Raw genomic sequence first — 5,627 nt, 5'->3', positions numbered from 1 at the left:
TTTTTTTTTTTTTTTTTTTTCAGAGAAAACGTCTTGCCGTGTTTCCCAGGCTGGTCTCAAACTCCTGGGCTCAAGAGATCCTCCTGCTCAGCTTCCCAAAGTGTTGGGATTAGAGGTGTGAGCCGCCGTACCCAGCCTCTCTTACACCTTTTAAGTAATTTTTAAAAACACGTTTATCATCTCTTTCACCACTTCACTATTCTCTCTCATTTTCTGGGTACCATTGTCCTAGCTGTTGTATTTTCCATTTCTCCTGCTTTTCTTCATGTGGCTGGTGGACAACAGGGGTAAAATCCACAGAATTTTAAGTGGGAAAGACTAGGATTAATTGCATTACCAGTGAAGTGGTCTTTTTTGTATAAAGGCAAAAAGTATCAGATACCCCTGGACTCAGAAAACGTATCATCCATGCACCCTTATTTTTTAAATTACATAAAATTATAGACCAGCTAATTCTTAGATAAATAAAAATAATAACTCAAGAGTCTACAAGAAAATAATCATTGATTTTCCTTCTAGAAATCCATTCCAAGGATAGAATCTAAAATGGAGACAAAGAGCTATGCACACAGTAATAAGAGAAGAAATGAAAACAATTTAAATGTTCTCAATTAGGAAAATATCTGTATGACAGAGTATCAGCGAGAAAGTTTACAAAGAGTTATTCATTACACCAGAAAAGACTTGAGATATCCATTCTAAAACACAGGTTCAATAATATAAAGAAAAAAGGCAGAGAACAATGATTGGAATACACTAAATATTCCAACGGTTATCTCTGATTCTGGATTTTTGGAAGGTGTATACTTCATTATGCTTATCTATAATTGTAAACGTTCCTCAATGATCCATATTAATTTTATCATCAGAAAAGAGTAACATGTATAGAATATATGTTAAAAAAAAATGAAAACTTCCAAAGGTAACAACAGACAAGAACTTACGTATCTGGGCGATATTAAATAAGAAAAATAAATACTGTGCTACTGGCTTTGAGATAGTCTGCAGTTTATTCTCAACACAGCAGCCAGAGCACCCTTTAAAAGAGGGGGAGATGGGATTCTGTGTCTGCCTTACTCAAGACCCTCCAAGGGCGCCTCATTTTACTGAGTGTAAAACCAAAGTCTTGGCCAGGTGCAGCGGCTCACGCCTGAAATCCCAGCACTTCGGGAGAGTGGGGCAGGCAGATTGCCTGAGCTCAGGAGTTTGAGACCAGCCTGGGCAACATGGCAAAACCCCGTCTCTACAAAAATACAAAAAATTAGCTGGACGTGGTGGCACAGCCTGCAGTCCCAGCTATTTGGGAGGCTGAGGTGGGAGGGTTGTCTGAGCCCTGAAGGCAGAGGTTGCTGTGAGCTGAGATCGTGGCACTGCCCTACAGCCTGGGTGACCCAGTGAGATCCTGTCTCAGAAAAACAAAGTAAACAAACAACTTTCAAAACCCAAAGTCCTTCCAAAGGTCTCTAAGCACCGACACGATCTGACCCACCCTATCACGTCTCTGACGATATGGTCTGGCTGTGTCCCCACCCAAATCTCATCATGAACTGTAGCTCCCCTAATTCCCACGTGCTGTGGGAGCGACCGAGTGGGAGGTAATTGAACTGAGGGGGCGGCTTCCCCCAGACCGTTCTCGTGGTAGTGACTAAGTGTCACGAGATCTGATGTTTTTATAAGAAGAAACTCCTTTCACTTGGTCTCATTCTTTCTTTGTCTGCCGCCGTGTAAAACGTGCCTTCTGCCTTCCGCCGTGGTTGCGAGGCCTCCCCGGGCATGTGGAACTGTGAGTGCATCAAATCTCCTCCCTTTATAATTACCCAGTCTCAGGTACGTCTCTATCAGCAGCGTGATACAGACTAATACACCTGATGACCCCTCCCTAGCCCCAGCCTAACTCCAGCCACGCTGGTCTCCGCGCTGTGTCTCCAATCTGCCGAGCACACACGTCTGCCTCGGGGCCCTTGCACCCGTTGTACTCCTACTTGGAATGCTTCCCCTCCACATAGCCACAGAAGATGCTTCAGATCTCTGCTCAAACGTCGTTTTGCCAGTGGGCCCCTCCCTGGTCCCCATGTAAGCCAGCAGCCGCGCCAGTGTCCCCAGCACCTCTTCCCCCCTTTGCCCCGAGGCCTTGACCACCGTCTGTGACTCTGCAGAATTTACGGGGTTTGTGGTCTCCCTCTCCCACTGGAAGAACTGTTTTGCCTGGCACATAGGAGATGCTCAATAAACGTGTCCGCTGCCTGTGTGAATAAATGCATTTATTCTCTGTCTGTCAGAGGCAGACACAGGCAGCTGGGAGATGGGTCTTCCAGGGTGCAGGGACTAAAAGTGTCCCTTGGGAGGGGGGGACCAGAGCAGAGTCACTAAGATCAGGCTGGCGAGGGGATTTTCCACCTGGGAAAGGAGGCTGAAATCAGCAGGGTCCTGCCCCGGGACTACAGCATATACGAGGAAATAAGCTCAGAGGCAGGCAAGCCGGCAGCAGCAGGGCCGGGCCAACCTGTTGTGGCTGGGGTGAGGCTCTGGGAATAACCCCAAGCCCACAAGGCTCCCAAAGCTCCCAGAGCAGAGGGGCCCGGGCTCAGATTCCCGCCTGGCAACACAGGGAGCAACCCCACCCTGACAGCCCTCAGAACATCTCACCAGCACTCAACTCACTCCAGAAAAAGTACGTACCATTCTGGCCAGAGATGACGGAAGTGAAGCACGAAAGGAAAGGAAGATAAGAGGCCCTGGGCAGAGTGCTCCAAGAGTTTTCATCAGAAAACCCAAGTTCCTCCATTAGGATTTGGCTTTTGCGGGGAGACAGAACTCCACCTTTTTATCAGACTCAGAACCAGTTTAAAATCTGACATTTTAAATGGCCTTTCTAGTTCGTTATCTCTTCATCATGATTAGACATTTTTCTAAGAAGAAAGGGCGTTAGGAAACCAATGACGCCAGCCTTCCCACACCCCAAAAGCAGACAGAAAAATCCAGCACGTGTGTCTGGTACCCACAGGTACCCAGGCTCATATACCACGAACATGCCCCCGGCCCCATCCGTTCCCACTAACTGTGCACCACATGCCTGGTGCCGCAGAGAGGGAACACCCTTCATCTTCTAGAGGCTGAGTTTTATCAGCTTCTAAAAATTCAAGGACAAAGTGATAGCGCAACACACAGCCTCGTATTCTCTGCCTTAGGAAAGATAAGAAAATTCATCCTAAGCTACTTCGGACTTTTCTGGGCACTGGAGCGCTCTGGAGATTAGGACAGGCTGGTGGTGGCTCAGGACTGTTACGGAGTGTGAGGGTGACTCACGAGGGGACGGGCAGCCCTCGACTAAATTATTAAATTTGCTAAATTTGTCTTTCCTTCCCTTCACCTTCTTTTCCTTCAAAGATCCTTCACTTCTGCCCTCCGGCAGCTCAGCCGTGACCATCATTTCATCCCACGAAGTGGCTCCCCGTGACCATCATTTCATCCCACAAGATGATGTTTTAAGGAATTTCTTCTTCCATGGACCACACGCACCGTCAAAGGGGTCTCCTGAAGATTAGAAGGACCTCAAGTTCAAAGGGGAGATTTCTGGCCGAGGAGGAAGGGAGGCCTCTAATAGTTGTGGAATATCTACTCTAAGCTGGAGGTTTCGCCCGCTGGACAATCTGACTGAATTCTCACAGCAGCTCTGCGGAGCGGGCGTTATTAACTCCATGTGGGGATGAGGAGTCAGGGACCTCCAGCAAGACAGAACGACAGCACACCCCGTGAGGCCCTGTCTGCGGCTTTTCCTGCTCCAAAGACACAGCAATAATAGAGGAAAGTATTTTCACAACAGCAGCAGCAAGTAAATGTGCGCAAAAAAGATCTGTATCTCCGCGCATCAGAAATTCAAAGTAGTTGCCACTTTGAGGGGTGAAGGCACAGCCTGCTGAGCTCTGGGCTCAGAAGCAGACACAGGCAGCTGGGAGATGGGTCTTCCAGGGTGCAGGGACTAAAAGTGTCCCTTGGGAGGGGGGGACCAGAGCAGAGTCACTAAAACCAGGCTGGCGAGGGGATTTTCCACCTGGGAAAGGAGGCTGAAATCAGCAGGGTCCTGCCCCGGGACTATAGCATATACAAGGAAATGAGCTCAGAGTAAAGCAAGCTGACAGCAGCAGGGCCGGGCCAAGCTGTCGCGGCTGGGGTGAGGCTCTGGGAATAATCCCGGTATCACCACGGATAAGCAGCTCGCCACAAACCCAGGACGCCTGGCTCAGCACCGGGCAACCCAGGACGCCTGGCTCAGCACCGGGCAACCCCGGACCCAGGTGGGAGCAGCTGCAAAGCTATCCAGCTAGAAGAGCTGGGTGGGAACGAGAGAGAAAGGGACCATTATCACACAAGATGAGCGCGCAAACCAAAATTCCAAAACACCCGAGGAAAACTAACCCTAAGAAAGACACCAAGGGGGAGGTGATCTCGAGGAAAGACTTAGCGACTTGGAAGGCGGTACCGAGGAACTCACCGGAAAGTATCGCAGAAAGATAAAGAAATAAACAAGAAAGAGCCGTGGGGGATGGTTGAGGGGCTCTAAAATGTACCCAGCGGGATTTCCAGAGAGGAGAGAAGGAATGGCAGAGGAGCCACATTCAAAGACCTCACGGCGGAGAAATTTCCAGAACTGAAGGTGTTTTGTGGACCCTCAGATGAAAAGCACATACGAAGTGACAAGCGAGATTTACAAAGGAATGAATCCCCATCTGGAAGACCAGCTGCAGCCTCCTCGCCCCTCACACGCTGTCCCCGCCCTGCCCCCCAGGACACTTCTCCGGAGCCACCTGCCACGTCCTGCCGTGTTGGCTCCATTCCGACCTGGCACAGGGAGATTCTGACCATCCCTGTCCGTCTGCCACTCCCCAGAGTCCTCGCTGAGCCTCGACTTCCTTCCCTCAGACGGGGCTGGAACTAGAACCGTGAACCGTAGCAGCAGACGGGGCTTCGGGCGGCATCGTGACCACGGCTGAGTCTGGTTTCTGGCTCCTGACGAGCTGGCTCGGTGCTCACGGGTTATTTAACCTCTTGCGTCTTTATTTCCCCATCAGGAAAAGGGGATAAGAATCGCACCACCGGGGTTGTGTAGGGATGAAACGAATTCATACATGCAAGGAACTTACGGCAGTTCCAGGTACACAGTCAACGTTCACCCTGGGGTAGCTACAACCGTTCCTGTAACACCAGCCCCCACAAACACCACCAAACACCACACGCTCTCACCCTCACGGTGCGGGGCTTCCCGCTGAAACCTCGGACGCCCCCAGCTGTAGAACCTGCCACCCCTGCGTGGGGGAGGTGGCCGGCCAGCAGGCTGTCCCTCCACGCTTTTCTCCCCTGGGTGGTCAGTTCTTCCTCGACCTCCAGAGAAACCCCTCCCAGTGACCATCCACCCACCCTCATCTGAGAGCACATCCACCCGCCCACCGCTTTCCGCCATCACCCTGACCGTCCACCCATCCCCGTCTGAGAACAAATCCGTCCACCCAGCCCTGCCCACCGCCACCCTGACCATCCACCCATCCCCGTCTGAGAACACATCCACCCGCCCAGCCCTGCCCACCGCCACCCTGACCGTCCACCCATCCCCATCTGAGAGCACATCCACC

At 50.9% G+C, this 5,627-nt stretch overlaps 1 protein-coding gene across 4 annotated transcripts in view; it reads right to left on the bottom strand.

Annotated features, from left to right (window-relative positions):
• Positions 1-5,627, bottom strand: part of RPH3AL (rabphilin 3A-like (without C2 domains)) — a 153,295-nt gene that overhangs the window by 73,084 nt on the left and 74,584 nt on the right. The gene's annotated exons all lie outside the window — the stretch shown is intronic.

The sequence above is a fragment of the Mandrillus leucophaeus genome, unplaced genomic scaffold (assembly GCF_000951045.1).
Source record: "Mandrillus leucophaeus isolate KB7577 unplaced genomic scaffold, Mleu.le_1.0 Scaffold6, whole genome shotgun sequence".
Taxonomy (NCBI): domain Eukaryota; kingdom Metazoa; phylum Chordata; class Mammalia; order Primates; family Cercopithecidae; genus Mandrillus; species Mandrillus leucophaeus.
This window is presented reverse-complemented; position numbering and strand designations above follow the sequence as displayed.